Raw genomic sequence first — 22,494 nt, 5'->3', positions numbered from 1 at the left:
GAGGGGAATATTAGCAATGATGGTGTAGCAATATACTCTGTCGGGGGGAAAAAAATATGAAATAACAAACACTGGCCATCTTATTGTTTTATTGCTCCATTCCTTTTATTTTATTTTTTTTTATTATAATGCCTTTTACCTTCTTTAGATGTACCAGCTCTATCGTACCCTGAACTGACTTTTCATGTAAAGTTTTATCTACTTTCCCTAGTCATGGAAAAAGAGGAATTAATGGGTATTAATAATTTATAGAGATGTTCAAAAATATCTAACTTGGGTTCAGCTAACATAGAGTGAATAAGACCAATATTAAATTTATTTAAGTTAAAGTGGCACATGAGTTCTCTTTCCTTCGCGTTCATACGACACTCTAACAGTATATGTTGCACATCATCCATGGTATCACAAATTTGACAATGGGGTAACCAATTTTTGGGGGCATTTTACGATGTGGTAAAATGTTTAAATTAAATAAATAAATTCCTATATATGATTTTTCATTTGTTTTCTGAGCGTGTATAAAAATTTATTTATTTATTTGTAAAAAATATATAAAGCTCTAGAGTTTACCTAATGAATAATATATAATAAAACTAATAATAATTAATAAATAATATATTATAAATAAATAAATATATCAAAAATCCACGAGTACAGTAACCGCTTCAACCACCTCAGAGTTACAGAGTTAAGAATGTTCGAAGCTTTTTATGGCGTCACGCTATACATATTTATAATATTCGTTGATACACGACCAGACTATGCGTGGCGCGGCCATAAAGTCCTAATAAAGTACCCCGGTGGCAATTTATTGCGCGAATCTGAATAACCCTTGGCTTCTGGGAATATGGCGCCCTCGCTTTCTTTTTGGCACGCATTTTTCGTATAAGTAACGCGAAAATATGGATAAGTTTAGGAAATACTGTATTAATTCCATATTTTATTGGTGGTATATACTTATTTTACTAGAAACTTATTGTTATGACTTAGAAAAATTAAGTAAAAAGTTAAAGTGAAAAAAAAAAAACAGTCCATAGAATACTTTATGTACTAATTTACGCGGACAAAGCCGCGGGAAACGGCTAACCGGTCTCAATAAAATTTATCAAATTTATTTCCTAATAGTGTCTATTTGTTACAGGTACTAATACAATACATCTAAATGGAAGGAGTTTGAATTAGTAAGTTTTATTCTTGCTTTTATTGCGAAAATAAAAATTGGAGATTATGCGTCAAAATATGGAAACCATTTCATAATATTTTTACCTAACACAAACTTCCTGCGCTACTAAACAAAACTATCTTTCGATGATTCAAATCGGACCTAAAACAATAACAGAAAAGGTTCTATTTTTAATAACATACAGTATACCTAATTAGGGGGGAAGGGATCGTTAGTAATGCGGGCTACCAGTCCCATTGCTAGCAATATACCCTGTCAGGTCGACCTCCACGCGGTTCCCCCTGGAAACCATCGTGCTGAGTTCTAGGTGTATTCATCACGATGGGCTGACTGATGTGCTTTTTTCATTATTCACCTATCATCCCTCACTGGTGCCCCGCCAGCGTATAATGTTAGCGCATGCGGGGTTACCACTCCATTCATCATCCATTAAAAAAAAAGTATACCTAATTGGGGGGGGGGGGGGGGTTTGAATATGATCTAGAAATGAGGTATAGTAGCTCCATTGCTAATGATATACCTTGTCAGTTCGATCTCTTCTCGGTTTCCCCCAGAAACCATTGTGCTCAATTCGACTGACAACTGACCTAACTGTAGGTCTAATATAATATGAAATGAAATTCCAAATTTTCGGGCTCAATTTCGTCTTTTGTTTGTATCGAAATCGGCCTAGTAAATGGAGTTTAGCATTTCGTTTGTCATAGATCCTATAGGAACAATATTTTAACATTTTTTAATTGAACATAACTATGTAGTTTTAACATGAAATCGGTGTTTTGTTCGGTCCCAAAATTTCGGAAAATATTTCATGGTAGGCCCTCAGTTCATCCTTACCCGTCATCAGTCAATGGTATACCATCAGGGGGGAAAGGGATTGTTAGTAATGGGGTCTAATAGCCCCATTACTGGCAATATACCCTCTCAGGTTGACCTCCACGCGGGTCGCCCTGGAAACCATCATGTTTAATTCTTGTCTGATTCATCATGGTGGGCCAACTGACCTGCATTCATTCTCACGTATCATCTTCCACTGGTGCCTCGCCGGTGTATACTGATAGCGCGGGTGGGGTTACCAATCCATTTTCACCCATTAAAAAAAAATGGTATACCATTATATATATATACCGTTAGTGCAGATGGTATTACCATTTCATGTTCACCCATTAAAAAAAGTGTACCTAAATTAAAAAGGAATAGAAAGTGTATGTAGATAGATCTGTATGAAAAAGTTGAATTATATATCCTGTATGGATATATAATTCAAGGTATGAATTGACGAACTCCTTCATTTTGAAGTCGGTTGATAAGTGAGTTTATTTAATTTCTTCTTAGCCACTTTACCGTTCTGCCAACCGTCATAAAATTTTATATAAAATACTCGTAGCATTTAGCATCGAAAAGGTCATAGACTACTTGTGATTTCGGACGCTTAACATTAGGTAACAGTAATATATAGCAATATATATATATTTTAATTACAATATCTATATACTGGTCTAATAACGAATATATTAAAAATCCGTTATCCAAAAAATTACATTGTATAACAGACTTTTAATATATTCGAAAATAGATATCCGACCGATATGGGCGATATCGAAATGGGTGATGACCTTTTTTCCGTCAATATCCAGTGGAACCCAATATATAGATATCGGATCGGTATCCATATTACACATGCCTAGTTAACAATACCGATTCCTTTCTGTTTAATATAAAAAAATAATATTAAAAACAAGAAAAAAAAAACAAGGGATAAAAATTCGTCAAATTTTATTGGTTGCAGGTATATACATCATACTTGCTAGCTGGAGTTGTGTTTCGGGGGTTTAATATTGTAAACGAGGGTGGCCCCAACCCCGAGGGTCTAACAATGTCAGGCGAACCTTGACACCCCCCGCCCCTCGTTACGAGTTTCATTCTTGCCTAAAAATGTTCCATGAAGCAAAATAAAGGTTTTCGTCTTTGCCTTTTCAACTTGCTTAAAAACGGAAAAGGTTTTTAATTCGATTTTTCGACTTCTTTATGTGACGCGTTATATATACATATATATAACGCGTCGATTTTGAGGGTTATTTATACATTTTTAATTTAGGTTTACTTCTTTTGCGTATTCTAAACTTCAATTAATTCATTGTAATTCTAGACTCCATTCAAAATAATCTTAAATACTAGGCTTAACTAGTCTCAAATACTAGAGGGAGACTTTGTACAAAAGTCGTTTGCTTGGACACCTCTGTCCCATTCGTGTTTCAACCGTGAAGCAGTTGTGTTTGCATGGCTGTGTTTCGGTTTGAAGGGTGGGATATGGCGTGAATTTACAGGGTACAGAGGAATAATACCGGAGTCCTTAGGAATGGCAACGCATGAAGGGTATCATGGGCGAAACAGTATACTCTGTTATGTCCATGGTACTGCTCATGTCTATATGCGACGGTTACCACTTTCCATTAGGTGGGTCGTCAGCTTGTTTGCCATTCTAAGTAGCAAATAAATACAACTCGTTTACACTAAAATACACATTTTTAAATATCACATGTGAGATTGGGGGATGAGGGAAAGGGTCGAGCTAAATCTCAGGACATTTTATCAAGGAAGGTGGTGGTGACGGTTGGAAAATCACCATGATAGCCTCACATAATTAATTACAGACCGGGATAAAAACAAGCGTATTTCCATTCCATTTTGTACGTATAAATACCAAATGTCATAGTGATAGGTTAAGCCGTTAAGACTCTAAAATGTAACAAACAGGATTTAATTAAGGAAAAACTCACATTTGAAGCAGTCAAAATATGAAAATGAATTTGATTGTTACCTTTTCGAGATTGCCTTGATCACCAGTGATCAGTATTTTAATTTTACATTCCTTTTTATATTAATACCCGCCCATTATGTACTTTTTATTATAACACATTTGTGATTTGTTAATCTTTGTCGGGTGCCTACGATACAGGCTCGCCTAGTGTGGGGCCCAGTGTATCTTGTATTTGTAACTTTGTGTTTTTGTCAAATAATAAATTTCTATTCTATTTCTTTTGTCACCTTTACTACTCAAGTAATCATTATGTTTGCCCGCAAAACTAAAGATGTCACATGCGTAAATTCGTCAGGAACTGTGGTGTTTTTCGGAGAACACATCACAGTTGTAATATAGCTAGCAAATGGGGCCTATGGTCCCCCTTTATTAACAATTCCCGACCCTCGCTGAAATAAAGGGTGAGTGAACCATAGACGTAGTATAAATGAACCGAGTAAATTTGCGAATAAATTTTATAAAGAAAAAAAATTACCTTGTCTTTATTTTTTTACTATTATTCTAATCATGCATCGTTAGTAATTTAAATTATTTACATAAAAAAGTCCCAAAGAAAAACCGTTAAAGTCTCTGAGAAAGTTTGTTTTTTTTTGCAATTTCAGAATATTGTTCGTGCTCGAACAGTAAATTATCTTTACCAATATATTTTATAAATATTTATAATACATACAGTAATAACGTCTAGGTAAGAAAATAGTAAAATAAAACTCCGCAACAATATTGTATTATTCAATTTCATTCTCAGGTTGTCGTAAGAGTGAGAGATGAATGGCAAAACAAAACGCAATATAACAGTGTGAATGAAAGAACAGAAAAAAAAAAGAATTTCATGTAAACTTAAGTTGACGCCATTTTGAATAGTCATTTTTTTTATCAGTCTTCTGAGAATTCGTAATAAATTCACAGGCAAAAGACTTCTGACAAGAAGGATTTAAGTAAATTGTTCTAGCAGTAAGTCGTTTATATATCTCGAGAACTCGACAACCGACACAGAAGAACAATTTTCGAATCTCTCTTTTCATTCAAGTTTCCTCTTGTTTGTGCGACTAATTCATGCATCTTCTTCCAGCCAGTTCTATCCTAGGCCATATCCTTGACCTCTCTATACGACATGACACCTAGTGTTTCTTTTATAATAACCAATATTATCGTCTAATTAACCAATATTTTCAAATGCAGTATAGTATTTATTAATATAGGAAATTGGTAGTAGCACTCACCAGTATTAAGCAACGCCGGGATCAGGATCAGTGTTAAGGAAAACCAGCACTAGGATTTTGGTTACCTACACTAGTTAATATTAGTCAGTTAGCAAATTCAGTCAATGTTCATAGTATATAAGACAAAAGGGGTAATCAGTCGTTTTTATTCTAATATTTTTTTTTTTTTTTACATTGACAAGCGTTGCTAGAATGCATATCGCCTGCCATTGAACCAAGGAGGTGCTTAACATTTATTCCACAGCTAGGTGAAGTAACGTGCTAGTTTAGGACTCACTCAACAACGCGACCCATCGCTCCGCCAATGCTAACTTTATTTTATATCTAACATTACTTTCAAACGAATAGAAGTCATATTTTAATTTCTTTTTTGTTGTTTTTTTTATGGCATGATAATGGAATGGTGGTGGTAATGAAATTAGTTGCATAGAGATTTTATTAAAATTGGTCCAGCAGTTTTTTATATCAAAATAACTGATTTTGTCACAATTATAATCTGTTTTTTTTTTTGTGGTACACAATTTTTAATTAATATTAATGGAAATGGAATAGTAAATCCGCCCACACTATCGGTGTACGCTGGCGAGACACCATTGCTTTCACTGATGCCTCGCCAGCAAGTAGGTGAGAATTTGTCGATGGAGTTACTATTTCATTTTCTTCCATTAAAACAAAGACCTTACCTCCATCCTCAAATTTTTTTTAGAACACAGGGGCATACGAGCGTGCGGCTCACCTGATGGTAAGTGACTACCGCCGCCTATGGTCACCAGTGGCATTGCAAGTGTGCTGCCGGCCTTTTAAAAAGGAATATACTCTTTTTTTGAAGGTTATGTTGTCGTATCGGTTCGGAAATACTGCTGCTGGAAGTTGATTCCAAAGAATGGTTGTGCGTGGAAGAAAGTGCCTTGATAAACGACTTCATGTTTCAATAATTTTTTTTTTTTGACCCAAATTATGAATATACCAGAGGCTTTTGAAAAAGAGACGGCATAACTGATTGTAATTTGTAAGTTTACTCCTTCCCTGGTACCTATACCTTTGTACTTATTATAATTATCTCTAGTAAAATACCTATTTTTAGATCCCTTAGTTCATATTCCAAGAAATTCGAGATACGAAAATACTTTAATCTTAACGTTCGAGTACCTATTGACATAACCTATCTGCACCTCCAGCCAGTTTTATTGACGTTAAACGAACAAAACAACTTCGTAAACACTGCGAACGAAGCCGCACCGCGCTTTGTAATAAAATAATTTTAAGATTGTGTTTTTTTTTTATACAACTTAGAATGGCAAACAAGCTGACGGCCCACCTGATGGAAAGTAGTAACCGTTGCCTATAGACATGAGCAGTACCATGGACATAACAGAGTATATTTTTTCGCCTATGATACTCCCCATGCATTGCCATTCCTGAGGACTCAGGTGTTATTCCTCTGTACCCAGTAAATTCACGCCATATCCTATCCTTCAAACCGAAACACAGCCATGCAAACACAACTGCTTCACGGTTGAAACACGAATGGGACAGAGGTACCCAAGCAATCGACTTTTGTACAAAGTCTCCCTCTGGTGTGTAAAACCAGTCATTTTTATTTAAAAACTACACCATTAAATTAATTTTGTTATAATTTCTATGGAACCAATCTGTAAGTATATCCTGGATTTACGAAGTCAGCAGCAGTATTTCCGAACCGATACAACATCATAACCTTCAAGAAAAGAGTATATTCCTTTTTAAAAAGCCGGCAGCACGCCTGCAATGCCTTTAGTGTTGTGGGTGACCATGGTCGACGGTAGTCACTTACCGTCAGGTGAGCCGCATGCTCGTTTTACCCCCTGTGTTCTTAAAAAAAAAAAACGGAGTTATGAGGTAACAAACATAAAAAGAAATATACAACCGAATTGAGACCCAAGTTCTTTTTGAAATCGGTTGAAAAACGCAATAACTAATTGGCTTACTACTCTGTGCTGTTTACATGTTATACCTATAAAACCCACACGAGTCTGTGAAAGTATACATTCAAGCTGGAAACTCGAGCTGACTGCCTGCCGCGACTAGAATGTCTTGTACTTGCAACGAGTAAACAAGTACCTATGTTGTAGTCGATAACTTGTTTTATTATTACAAGTAGGTACGTTTCATTTTAAATGGAAACTACCACAAACCCGTTATGAAACATCACATCGTTATAAGTGAAGGACAAGCATGAGAACGCATTCTTTATTTAAAATTATGTTCAACCCGAATGAGTTTTATTTTTTAATTGTCTTATAATTTTTTATCTGTATTCCTTGAAGCAACAGCTGAGTTTAATTGTCATAGACAAAATGAACAATTTTTATTGTTTACTTTTATTGCAATATATTTTCTTTTTTTTTTAATTTAATGTAATGTGTACAGATGATTAACGGAGCGGCTCGATGTAACATCATCGTGTAGGCAGGCAGGCAACATGCATATGGTAGAAAGTAGCGGAAACTTGTTTATGCGATCCCCACCTTGGTTGGTCAAGCTTCATGGATGGTAAATGTGGCCTTGGTGTTTTTCCGTCATTATTGTATTCGTGAAACTCGATATACCGTCTGCTGCCATAAACATTTTAAATATTAACTGTGCCTTCGACTGCGTTCACATGACTTCGACATAACGAGTGAACAGAATATTAATGTATTTTTTTTTTTAACTTTTTAATATAAAATAATACAAATTTGTTTTCACCTTTTTTTTTTACTAGTTATTACCTTCTACTTTGTCCAGATTACGGGATTATTATGTTTATAATCTGGGACACTTCTCTATTTCAATTACTACGTGCATGTCAAATTTTATGACAACCGGTTGAGTCGTTAAGACGCCAAGAGGTTATAAGCAAAATCACTTTTACATATAATATTAGTAACTTTATTTTGGAAGCATAATTATGGTATGTTTCAAAAGAACTCATTGAAAACGTAAACAAACCGATAAATTTAACCGACCATAAATAAGACTGTCTGCTGATGTTAAAACAACGATTAATTTATTGAATATACTCATAAATATTTATATTTGTTACTAATTTTATTAAGAGAGATGATATGTAAGATTTTTTTTATGCAACTTAGAATGGCAAACAAGCTGACGGCCCACCTGATGGAAAGTGGTAACCGTCGCCTATAGACATGAGCAGTACCATGGACATAACAGAGTATACTATATCGCTCATGATACCCCCCAAGCGTAGCCCTTCCTGAGGACTCAGGTGTTATTCCTCTGTACCCTGTAAATTCACTGTCATAGGAGTGGGACCCTTCAACCGAAACACAGCCATGCAAACACAACTGCTTCACGGTAGAAACATTAAAAAATTTCAACAAGACTTGTATACGTTTTTATTAGGATAAAACAGTTAAAAGGTAGCCAAATCTGTCTAAATACCAAAAATTTAAACACATATCTCACAGTGTAAGCAATAGTTCTGTAGTACTTGTATCGAAGTACATTATAGGCATGTCTAGTTTGTAAGCTACATTATATATGTACGTAGTTGAAGGAACTGGCCGCTGTTTGCACATGTCATGTTCTGTTATAGCTTTCCCGATGAAATAAAATGGAAGGCAGGTGACATGTATGATACGGATGCCAGTCGCCAGCCGACCTGTCTAGCGGATGTTCATTCAATATACATTTTACAATTCAATAAGCAGTTGTTGTTTGTATTTATCATTAATTCACTAATGTTTTTTTAGAAGTATTTCATCAACTATCTAGTTTACACTCGTTTTATCTTAATTTCTATGGGAGTAACTAGATGTCGCTACTATCATTTAAGAACAGATTATGGTTGGTTATTATCTCCCGTCCTTCAAGTAAAATTGAAAGAATGTTTTTTTTTTCTTTCATTGCTCTTTTTTCGGCTAAGGTGTTAACGTATACGAACTAAAATCAGTGTGTTTCTTTGGAGTATTTCTAGTGCGCTTTATATCAATCGTATACGAACTAAAATCAGTGTGTTTCTTTGGAGTATTTCTAGTGCGCTTTATATCAATCGTGTCAAACAGTATTTGATAGGATAGTACTAACATTTTCTACAAGAGAGGTTAGTATAAAGCTAATTGTATAACTACCTATTAACTTATTAAAGAAAGATTATGTTAAGTAAAGACATTATTTATTAAAGTTCCTTATAAAAACTTAATTTGATTCGATCGTTCCCATTGACACGTACAAAGATATTTTGCATGAATTTGACATTACATGTCAAATTAACGACCATTGATCATTGAGCAGTGTTATTTTTTTATCCCCCTTATTTCATAAAAATTAAAGCCTAGAAATCTGTTTTAACAATTGAAGTATTTTGTGATTTTCTTTCAAATTAGAAAGAAACAAAATAATAGCTAAAATAGGTTAATGAGACGTTTGGCATTTTTTATGAATAAGGGGATATAAATAAGGGATTTTTTATTAATATTATAAATGTAAAAGATTGTAAAGATGTTTGGTTTTTACAATTTATTACTTACTCAAACATATTTGACGGACGTGAATATACCTAATTCGGTACAAAGACTGAATATAGGATAAGCAAGCTGAAATGGCAATGGGCTGGTCACATAGCTCGAAAAATCGACAACCGATGAGGTAGAAAGGTTCTTCGAGTGGCGACCCTGTACAGTGACACGCAGTGTAAGACGAAAACTAGATGGAGTGACAACATCAAATGCACTGCAGAGAATCAGTGAATGCAGGTAGCTTAGCATCGTTTGTTATGGCAGTCTACGGATGAAGCCTATGTTCGGCAGTGGACAGATACTGTTTGAGAAGATGGTCATGTTGATAATATTCCGACTGATATAGGATATTGTTTATATAAAAACGGGCAAATCCACGGAGTACAGCCACCGACGAAGTTTGATTGATGGAATCGATTCGCGGCCGATTGTGTAGGCAACGTCGCGTCGCCACCATAATTTATAAAACAACAATGTTTTTATTTTGAGAGTGTGTGGCGTAACATAACAACTGACTAGCTCTCATCTGAATTGCAAATGGCGGCAGCCGGTAGCGTGCAGCGCGGCAACGCAGCGCGCGCGGAACGGCAACGGCGGGCTTCGTGCGTATTTTTATCAAAGCAGCAATCTGAATTATCTGTTATCATGTTTGTATTGCTCGGCTGAATCTCGCCGCATTGTATATACCTAAATGTATAAACGCATCCAGTTATACTAGAGCTCTTGGCAAAGGTTCGCGAAAATGTTTTCCCAAGCGGAATAACAACAAAGAAGTCGTTTGGCATGTGTCTCTTCATTTTGAATGCCACGCGGTTATATAAAACAATGAGTTAGAGGTTTATTCCGTTAGTTTAGCCGTAAAACGTTCCCATATATAATAGGTACTAGATAAAATGATAGTATTCAAGACGCTCAACTGAAACCACTTTCCGCGGAGATCGAAGACGTGTTGCTAAAATTTGCTGCGGATTTTTTATACTTCATAAACAATCTAACATGTCTTTTAACAATATTCCTTATATCTACTAAACATAGGGCTCCTCCATAAGGGGAAGGTTGGTTAAATAGTAGTTACCGCGCTTGGCAGACGAGTTGGCAACCGCAGTTAGACTTTTGTGATGTTTTAAGAGAGACGCTGCTGCCCATCCCTCGCTCTCCCTTAGTCGCTTACGATATCCAGGTGAAAGGAAAGGGTGGCCCATTCTATGCTGGGACATGATATTAATATTAGTGTTAGAAAAATACATAATACAAACAAAAAATATAAATAAATAACTAAATATTATCACATTAATAGTATAAAACTTTAATTCATGTTCACTAGGTTTGAAGGGTGGGTTATGGCAGTGAATTTACAGGGTACAGAGGAATAACACCTGAGTCCTCAGGAATGGCAACGCATGGGGGGTATCATGGGCGAAACAGTATACTCTGTTATGTCCATGGCACTGCTCATGTGTATAGGCGACGATTACCACTGTCCATCAGGTGGGCCGTCAGCTTGTTTGCCATTCTAAATTGTAATTGTAACTATAATTTTATTATATTATTTACATTAAATATTTATTATTATGATTATTTATAGTTATTTTAATAAAAGTCGTACGAAGAGAGATTACATGAATGAATAAATGAGTACACTTTATTTGCATTATATAATATAGGAAATAAGCAAGACAATTAATAAATGTAACGATACAGTTGTATAAGTACAGTAAGGCGGTCTTATTGCTGAGAGCGATCTTTGAAAGACAACCTTGGGGTGATGGACTAATTGTTGTACAAGTAGGTATGATAATATTGTGTAATTAAAAAAATAACAGAATAAAATATGAATGAAAATTATAAGTACCTCTGTGAAATACATTTATATGCATTTTCATAAGGTCGTGATAAAATAAATATCTTTCTTTTATGAAACTGGCAACCTTTTATAGGTAGTTTAGAAGAAAACACTTTCGATAGGTGGTCCACTGTGGTATAGCGTGTCTACATTTACTTGTATATACACGTTGGTTCAAAGCGAGCACTCAGCCTCTATTCTTCCCCTAATGGCGACCATAACTCAAGTTTCAACTCAAGTATAAAATGACTTGGCTTTATTCTTAATATACTTTCTATATATAGGTTGTTCTTTTTTTTATTATTATAAGTATTAATTTCAGCTGATGTCTTTGAAGCGATGACTTACCTTTTTTTAATTTAAACTAGCGTAAATATCAACTCGGTCACCTGCATTCACTGATTCTCTGCAATGCATTTGAATAGCAGTGAATTTACTGAGTACAGAGGAATAACATCTGAGGCCTCGGGAATGGCAACGCATGGGGGTATCATAGGCGAAACAATATACTCTGTTATGTCCATGGTACTGCTCATGTCTATAGGCGACGGTTACCACTTTCTATCGTCAGCTTGTTTGCCATTTTAAGTTACATAAAAAAAAGAGTTCATAACTCCATCTAGTGGGTACGAGTGGGGGTCGTCTTAAACTACGTTTGCTTAGGGGGGGAAGGGCGTTTTGGTAATACGGACTAATAGTCACATTGCTAGCAACATACCCTGTCTGATCGACCTCCACATGGTCCTCCTTGGAAACCATCGTGTTGAATGACAGGTATATACATATATCACGATAGGCTAACTGATCTACGTTTTCATTCTCACCTATCATTATTCACTAGTGTCCCACCAGTGTATACCGTTAGCGCAGGCGGGGTTACCATTTCGTTATCATAAATTAAAAAAAAAAAACTACGTTTGCCAATACGGAGACGCCACTCAAGAAACTTTCTTCCCCATCGGTTGTCGGTTCTTCGAGCTATGTAACCAGTCCATTGCCACTTCAGTTTTCTTATTCTTGAATTTAAACTATTTTTTTGTTTTTATTTATATCTGAGCATACTTCAACAGAATACATATTTAGTGATTATTTTTTTATACAACTTAGAATGACAAAGCTGACGACCCATCTGATGGAAAGTGGCAACCGTCGCCTATAGACATAAGCAGTACCATGGACATAACAGAGTTACTGTTTCGCCCATGATACCTCCCATGCGTTGCCATTCTTGAGGACTCATGTGTTATTCCTCTGTACCCAGTAAAATCACGCCATTTAGTGACGTATCATGTTTACTATCCTTATCATTATATTAATATTACAAAAGTTGTTGACGCTGAGCTGACGTGTAACAGTCATTACAATGTTATGACAAAATAAATCTTTCTAATAATCCTGTAATAATTCCTAACTAACATTATAAATATGAAAGTCACCTTGTTTGTTTGTCACCGCATAGCGTACTAACGGCAAAAACAATCGCTACGACATTTTGTAAACACTTTTTTTTTTATGGGTGAAAATGGAATGGCAACCCCGCCCGCGCTAACGGGATACGCTAGCGGAGCACCAATGAAGGATGATAGATGAGAATGAAAACAGGCCAGTTAGCCCATCATGATGAATTCATCAGGAATTAACCATGATAGTTTCCAGGAGAAACCGCGAGGAAATCGACCTGGTTGGGTATATTGCTAGCAATGGGATTCTCAGTCACCATTACTAACAATCCCTTTCCCCCCTTTAAACACGTATTGTATACGACAGTGAAAGTCATAATTTTATCCCAATTAATGTACATATTCTAGTCATGCAGTCAAAGTCGTGAGTAAAAGGCTGAAAGCTACTGAGATATGTTTTTTTTTCAATGGATGATAATGGTATGATAACCCCGCCTGCGCTAGCGGTATACACTGACGGGGCACCAGTGAGGGGTGATAAGTGAGGATGAAAGAGCAGGTCAGTTAGCCCATTGTGACGAATATACCTGGAATTCAGCACGATGGTTTCCAGGGTGACCACGTAGTTGTCGAATTGATATTGTATATTGCTAGCAATGGAACTGATAGTCCACATTACTAACAATCCCTTTCCTCCCATTGAGATATGTGTAGGTGTGCGTGCGTGCGTGTGTGTCTATGCATTATGGTATATGTTCTTTTTCATTTAAAAGAGCGAAAATAATAAAAAAATTATTGCTTTTTTATTACATTAATAAAAATAATTTCCAAAAAAAAAAATCTTTACAACTCAAAAATTATGTTTATAAGTTTATGAAATTAAGAAGTTTTTTTTTGGCGTATGTAATTCTACAAAAAGAACCAGTCAGTCGTAGGGACTGTTTTTTTTTCTGCTGTCGTTAATTTTTACTGTCGTGTTTGTAAACGTTGCCCTTGTGAAAGTTATTCAGTTTTAATCAAACTTGTTCTTTTTATGAATACTATCACTGGGTTTCGTGATTATTTCTCCTTTATAACTACCCTCTATATTTATATACATAAATAGATTTAAATGTTTTTACGCTTCTACAAGCGATAATGAACGCTATTCTTAAAAAAAAAATGGCATCTTTTCATTTCAATTGGATAGCTGGACGCATAGTAGCTATATTAGAAGCTTAGAATTCTTCGTCGATTCAGTTTTATCTAGTAGATTTTGATGAAGATGAACTAAAAGAACTCAGAGGCTCTGATCACACTGTTTATAATTACTCCTCTCCATCCAAAGGTTGCCTGGAAGAGATCGCTCTTAACGATAAGGGCGTCCATTGTTTTCTCATTGTGATTATTTCTTGTAATTGTTTGTATCTATAATAAGTTTACTATTGTAATCTTTTGGAGGAAACAATAAATAGTATCTATCTATCTAAAATTCAAATATCGAACCGTACTTTAATATTGTGGAATAGCTTTTCCCGTGCTGTGTTTCTGTGATCTCGTATCCTTCAAACGTAGCGTGAAATAGCACTTAGCGATGTGGCCAACCGTTGAGAGTGGAACGTTCTCTTTTATAGTGATCGCGTTCATGGGCCATACCGTCCCTGTAGCAATATTGTTACAATATAAAAATCATAAGCCAATACGTGTTTCTACCGTGAAGCAGCCGTGTTTGCATGGCTGTGTTTCGGTTTGAAGAGTGAGATATGGTAGTGAATTTACAGGGCACAGAGGAATAATACCTGAGTCCTCAGCAATGGTAATGCATGGGAGGTATTATAGGCGAAACAGTATACTCTGTTATGTCCATGGTACTGCTCATGTCTATAGGCGACGGTTATCACTTCCCATCAGGTGGACCGTCAGCTTGTTTGCTATTCTAATTTGCATAAAAACAAATCCAATAATTACCGAGTGATTGAAAAATTTTAAACGGGCGGAATTTGAGCCCACATCTTCTATGTTATACAATATTAACGTATTTCCTTAAAATCAGTGTTAGTATTCATTAATAGGATCAGATTTTTTTTTCTAAAACAGATTTTGTTACCGAAAATAAATAAAAAAAAAATTTGAAAAAAGAACAACCTGTATCTGTACCAACGTCACTACAAAATACAAGGTATGTAATACCTATTTTTATGCGCTGCCAATACAGGTTGTTCTTTATGTCGAGAATTAATTTTTTTTTTAGTTTTTGTAAAGACGTTCGAATATTTCTGAATAATTTATTGATAGAGCTGTCTTCAATTAACTTAGTTATTTTATATTAATTAAATACATATAAAAAAAACTAGTTTCAATTTCCGCAAAGCGAAATCTTTTCATAACGTACTTTAATTAATAGCTCGCAGCCAACAGAGACTCGTAAGGTCTCTTCCTCATAATATTCAAATTGCGTCTTAAATAAATAACTTGTTACACATTAAAATACCAGTTATGCCCGCGACTTCGTTTGCGTCTTCTACATATACTTCAATCACACTTAGTTCTTTAGAGCATTTCTCTTTTTTACGCCATCTATTGTAAGATAGATTTAAAATTCAGTTTATTTTTTGTATCATTTGAGGGTCATTTTTAACTTTTTATAGTGTACGTACCATATTTTATCTTAATCTGCTGTGAAAACTTTATGACAATCGGTCCATCCGATTGTATGTGAAAACCCAACAAATAAATTTTCTAACACGGAGAAAATTTTCAAATGAATACGGTACTGAAGCAAAAATGATAGATTTTTAATTTAGTACCGTACGAATTATATCTATACTCATAAACTACAATTGTAAAAACAACGGACCCACTGTTACGATTTTATTATAAGTACACTAATATTATAAAGAGGAAATATTTGTCTGTCTGTTTGATTCTTTATTTGTTGTCACAAACTCAGAAGTATTCGGCCGTTTCTAAAAATTCTTTTACGTATAGAAAGCTACATTATTATTATTAACATGTTACTGTTATTAATAGTAATAATATAAATTATTTCCCAAAATTGCATCTACTCGTGCGAAGCCAGGCCAAATCGTTAGTGAAAAGATACGTAGAAAACGATATAGACTCGTGTCGCCCCTGGAGAGTGCGAAATAGGATATTTGCTCATTGCCTCGCCCCGTCCCTGCCTCTCCCCACTGGGTGGGGCGGTAGGGGTGGCGCTCTCGGAGACCTTGAAGCCGGCTCCCGGGACCTCCGAATCAGCTGTTCCTATTTGTCGAGTAATTTTATTACGACGGACCGTGGCGATAAATAGAAATGGACACGCAGTGGAATTCGAGTGACATTTCAGTTAGAACACAGTTGTTTTTATTTATTTACAACTTTTTGATTGATGTTTAATTTATAGATATTTAAAATATAAAAATATTCTAAAATTATACATGATTAGAAATAATAAATATATAGGTATCGATTTTTAAAAGTCTTTTTTCGAATGGCAACACGTGTAATACTATCAGCATCATTCTACTGTGTCCGCCATTTTGTTATTCTTAAGAAACATAAAAAGAAAATTATTCAGAATTAAGTATTAGAGTAGTTATTTCGCCCTGTATATAAATATTTACAGATAATATGTAACATAATTATAACAAAATACCAGTTCAGATTAATTTATTCAAAAAGTTAAAATATCAAAACCTTTTGTTAACAAATTAATTAATAATCTGAGCATATTTTCGATGAAAAATGTGGCTTATGTACCAATATCCGTAGTTTAGTAACCCTCGACCGGTGGAGGTCGGTGACGTCCCTTGAAAGCCAATTAATTAAACGCCCTCGAGAAATATGAAGTCCGACCTTGTTCTTGCCGAAATTTGATTTCGGGTCGCATGCGCCTCTAAGGGGCTTGATCTCTACCGACCCATCTTATTCTAATAAGGTAAATGCCCTACCGACACTTAATACAGTGAATTCATTAAAGGCAAGTTCAATCGATGTCAGACGTTGTGTACGTACAGTATCAGAAGTAGCTTTAATTATAGTGATTATTACCATTACAGAAAACTGTGTTCCTAAATTTAAAAAAAAAGTCCCTTTCAAATTATGTCCGAGTGCATTTACTGAAGTTGGTGAATTTAAATAATTTAATTTTAGTAAAAATAATAAAAAAATCCCTTTAAGACTTTAATCTCTCTAATTCTCAATTTACTGTGTTTCGAGATAATCAATCACGATTTACTATATTTTTTTCTTTTCCTAATCCATTATTAAGATAGTTTTATTGTCGATCATCATAAAAACTTCGACAGTAACAAGGGCAAATAAAAAACAGGTAAATCCTGGTTATTTCTTGATTATATTTTATTATTTAGTTCTCCATCTACGCCAATTTGTCTAGATTATATTATAAAATAAAATGAATCGCGAAACAAACAAAGACATGAAACTTACACTTATTGTGAAAGCCATAAATACTTGTAGGACTTTTAATCTTTGTTTTACAAAGAAAATAAATATATTTTTTCATATTATTTTATTTACAATGTGTGGGTAAACAATATTTAATAGTATTTCTCACATCGACAGCACTAGTAGTTGTTGAAATATAGCGCTATCAAAGCAGATTTCATAACATTTTGGACTTTAAAAATGGCGACTAAGAACTGTCGTATATTATTTGACTATTGAAAATTTTATGTATTACCTACCTACTAACTACAATCAATAGTTGTACACAGCATCATTGATCTATTATCGCAGTAGCTCGAGCAAAACAGATAAAATGGCGTCGCGGTTCGCTTCAAACTGTATTTGTAACCAGTCCGACCTCTAGACGGTCGTAGAAAATTGGTAGACGCAGATTAACAACAGTAGCCAGAGCTACCGCCAGTAAAATAGTTCTGGAGTGCCGATATAATGCTATGTAAATGCTAGATTTTGTGACATTAGACAGGCCTTGAACCTAGTAATTGGATTCTACATTTTAATCTAAAAGCTATTTAGTGTAAGGCCATCAAAAGTGTATTATCTCATTTGGAGTGGAGACCTCATAAATCCGATTAGATTGATAATGCTTATGCAATTACTAACGGATGGAGACATACCACGTTAATTCTCAGGGATGACAATATATGTGTAGTGCCAACATCAGAATGTTCGGCTGTACCAACATTCTGTGATCATCAATATAAGCGACAGTTATTGCTGTACATGTCAGGATATTCGAAATTGTAAATTAAAAAGAAATATTATCCCGGAGAGATATATAGCAAAAAAATTTACACAAGATTAATAGACTGAGAGAGAATTATCCAAGCTCCTCGCTATTGTCATCATTTTGCTAAACTCCCTTGGGAGATTAAGGGTAGTACTGTTATTGAACTATTTTATATATAAAACATAGATTTCTGCTGTAGTATTTACTCTTAATATACATAATTCTAATATTGTTAATCACTAATGGCTTTTACAGGCTAAACTCTGCCGAGGTTTTCCCTAGAGACTAAAGTTTAAGCACTAAGAAACTATGGGGTTATCCAAAAAGGGCATTTTAGGGTTCGCTACGTACAAGTTACACTCAAGTTGCAGGCGTCCATTGGTAACTGTTCACCATCAGGTGGGCTGTACGGTGTCTACAAAATATCTCGTCGTTCATCAGTCAGCAAGCTCACGTTAACACGATTAAAAATGTTGTATAAAATTTGTTTTAATTTTGAAAATTTTTAAAACCAATTTCAAAATTTTACTGTACTTGTATAAAGTACCTAGGTCTTTTATGATACCTACCGATGTCAGTGTTTTAGATGGAGTATTTTTTTTATAATACCATGATTTGAACATTTATGCCATAGCTTACTTGGTAGTAAGTGATTATGAAATCTATGTGGGCTGCAAGTCCAACGTAAGATTGCATCTAATTTGCGGCCCACACTACACCGACTTATATAAACACTTTTCCACGCCTCTCTTGAAGGAATCCAAGTTATATTTGACAGGAAATACATATACTATATTTTATTATATTGATACTGCCAGGTGATTGCATAGATTCTTATTCAAATTTCGTAAACGTTTTCGTCAGTATAGTGTCGACTCCTAAATTACGTAGTGATTACATAGTTTGTAACCGTTGGTGCTTTTTAATATTAATTTTGTCACGAAAAAGACGTTATTTTTTGCTGTGAAAATTCTACATATAAGATATTATCTAATTACCCTTAATTTAGGCAACATCTACTTTATTACAAACGAGCTTTAGCTTAATTTCGTAAAAACAAAATGTCGATGCCTATCTCTCAGTCTAGCTATTCGTACTGCGAACAAAATCTGAACTACCGCAAAGTTCTTATGCAAATAGGCAGACGGCTCAAACTCGAATAACAGTAAATGTGAGCAGGAATGGAAGTGATCGTAAATTCTTCGTGGCCATCGATCGATTCGTAAATAAGCCTGTGCTTTGCATCGAATTACTTACGTTTATCATTTGTCTCAGTTGATATAGAGTTGTTCTGTCTCGGTTCGGTATCCTTCCGTTTAGTGGATGTTTGAATACTTAGCTGGACACTTTGATTTCTTTCGTATCAAGAAGTTATGTACTGTTATTGTTAGTATTGGTCCGCATAACTAACAATCCCTTCCCTTCCCAGTAATGGATATTGCAGAATACATCGTGATGAATAGGTATGAACATAGAAATAACGAGAATATTGTAAGGGGGCATCCATTAATTACGTGAGCTCAGAATAGGGGGGGGGGAGGGGTCTGATGAATTCTCACCAAATCTCATTTATACCTAGGGGGGGGGGGGGATAATCAAAAATCTCACGTCAACTTCAAAAAATATAAAATATTAAAGATAAACGTAGACGTTTTCAATGTTTCTGACAAATATTTAAAAAGTTCTCTGCTAGCGAACTAAATCGTTTAACCATGCAACAATATTCTTATAAAGTGGTTAATAAAAAAATGAATTTTAATGACAAAAATGTTATTGTAATATTCCGAAACAAAATATCGAAGTACTTTTTATATAATTAATCAGAAACATCCAAAATTTTTTTTTTTTATAAATTGTTAAGTACTTGTGACATTGCCATATTCTGTTATAAATGCTGTTAATTTAATAATTTTATTAATTTATAACGGAATATGTTAATTTTTTTTTATTTAAATTATTTAATTTACATTTGATGATACAATCATGTAATGAAGGTTACGTTTTAATTAGGTACACCTACTTATCTGCTTGCTATCTATTTCTTTGAGTTTAGACCTTCATTGTCCAATAACGTGGGCTCCCCTCATGTACTAACACAAGAACACTTCCGAAGCTCCTAAATTACTGTAAAATATATTGTATTATTTCACTACTTGTTTTATCAGAACTTTACTTCGTTTATAACTTATTATGAACAAAGGAAAGTTCTGATAGAGTGGGCAATGAAAAAAATAGAAAATGTATTAACTTTATTAACTGTTTTACATTATTATCTATCAACTATGAATTTATTACTTTATTAAAATGAACTTTAAATGTCTTGTAGTGTATATGGACAAAAATTTCCTTTCTGTTCGACTATATGTCCATGGTACTGCTCATGTCTATAGGCGACGGTTACCACTTTCCATCAGGTGGGCCGTCAGCTTGTTTGCCATTCTAAGTTGTATAAAAAAAAATGTCTAGGTCTTTAAATTTGACAAGTTACAAATCTTAAGTGTACATTTTAATCCAGTCTTAGTAAACGATGTAATATGATACAGTACTACAATGCATACTGTGTGTGTGTGTGTGCAAATATACAGTTTTTATAAGGAGAGATTTTGTCCGACTACCATCTGTTGTGAATGCAGGTTATTGTCCAAAATCAAGGCTTATATAAACTCGCTTATTTACCAAATCCGTTCAATTTTTATTATATGCAACTCCATCCACGTGAATTAGTATATAAAATATTCTGTGTACTAATTCGAGCTCAGATCGAGGAATGGGCAGCAGCGTCCCTCTTAAAACATCACCAAAGCCTAACTGCGGTTGCCAACCCTCCTGCCAACTACAGGCGAAAACCCTCTTTATGAAGAAGGCCTATGTTCAGCAATGAGTAGTATCATGTAATGCTGAGTTAGGATATAAACCTGGAAACCGTTGTGATTAATTGTTATGGAATTCGTCACGATAGGCTAAGTAACCATTGATTCTCATTGATCATCCTTTACTGGTGCTCCGCCAGCGTATACCGATAGCGCTGGCATGGTTACCACTTCATTTTCATCTGTTAAAAAATCGTTTATTAAATTTCGTTCAAATCCATTCAGTGGTTTTTGCTTGAAAGTGTACCAAACATCCATAGATCGTTGCAAACTTTCGCAATTATAATATTTATAGGATTTATAGCAACTAGATTATCTATTTCCAGCCGTTGTTTGGTCCCCAGCCCAGAATTCTATAACTGGATAGTCACCGTTCACAAATAAAGTCGTCTCTTATCGATCGGCCGCCATTTCCAACGGCTATCGGAACCAGGGCACCTCGGTTCGGTATAAATAAAGCTGACCATAAATGATTAAAACAAAAGGCCTAGGTATTTATTTTATTTACTCTACAATATATAGATATCCTTATCATTATAAACAGTGGCAATAAAATATCTTTGATAAAACGTTATGGGGTAATTAAACGGTCGACGTGATTTAATTAACCTCATACCTACGTAGATGTCAGATTATATATATATACATTATATATATATATATATATATATATAATGTATGTATGTATATGAGCTTATATTTTATACGAGTATAAACAGTGTGTAGGAATCAACACACACGGGTAGTGGTTTCATTATTGACAATATACACAGGACGACCTCCACACAGTACCCCCTTGGATACCATCGTAACTAATTCCTGGTGAAATCATACATTGACCTGATTTTATTCCCACCTATTATTTCTCACTGGTACCCCGCCAGCGCATACCAATAGCGCGGGCGGGGTTACCGTCCTATTTCCATTCATAAAAAAATATCGAGTAATCTACCAAGATGTTTGTTGCCCAAACGGCTAAAAATATTTATATGAAATTTGGTACAGAGATGGTACCTATCCTATAGTGAAACAGGATAACTTGTCCATATTTAATCAAAATGATTCGCAGGATGTACGGTAGCTATATTTTACATTTAAGATTACCACGAAACTTAGATCATAAACGTTTTCTGCGTATTTTGTAACTTATTTATACCACAAAGTACGTAGATAGCTAAATTTGTCTTAATGACCTTGACCTTGCTGCCATGACTCATCTTATTTGTTACGTACAATCATTTATTTTTTACACCATTGTAACCTTTAATAAGTTTGTAATAATGATCTAATTAATAGGTAGGTATATTTTTATAATACAAAAATTTTAATTGCCTAAAATATATTTCACCGAAACCAGCGTAGGGTAAACCTTTTCGATCGTAAAAATTTGGTATAAAAATCTATTCAGAATTGTCAAAGATATAAAACTACTACATAAAAAAAAAAAAAAAACTATCTAATACG

Source organism: Galleria mellonella, unplaced genomic scaffold, assembly GCF_026898425.1.
Source record: "Galleria mellonella isolate WM207_F2 unplaced genomic scaffold, CSIRO_AGI_GalMel_v1 utg312, whole genome shotgun sequence".
Taxonomy (NCBI): Eukaryota; Metazoa; Arthropoda; class Insecta; order Lepidoptera; family Pyralidae; genus Galleria; species Galleria mellonella.
Note: the sequence above shows the minus strand (reverse complement) of the source record.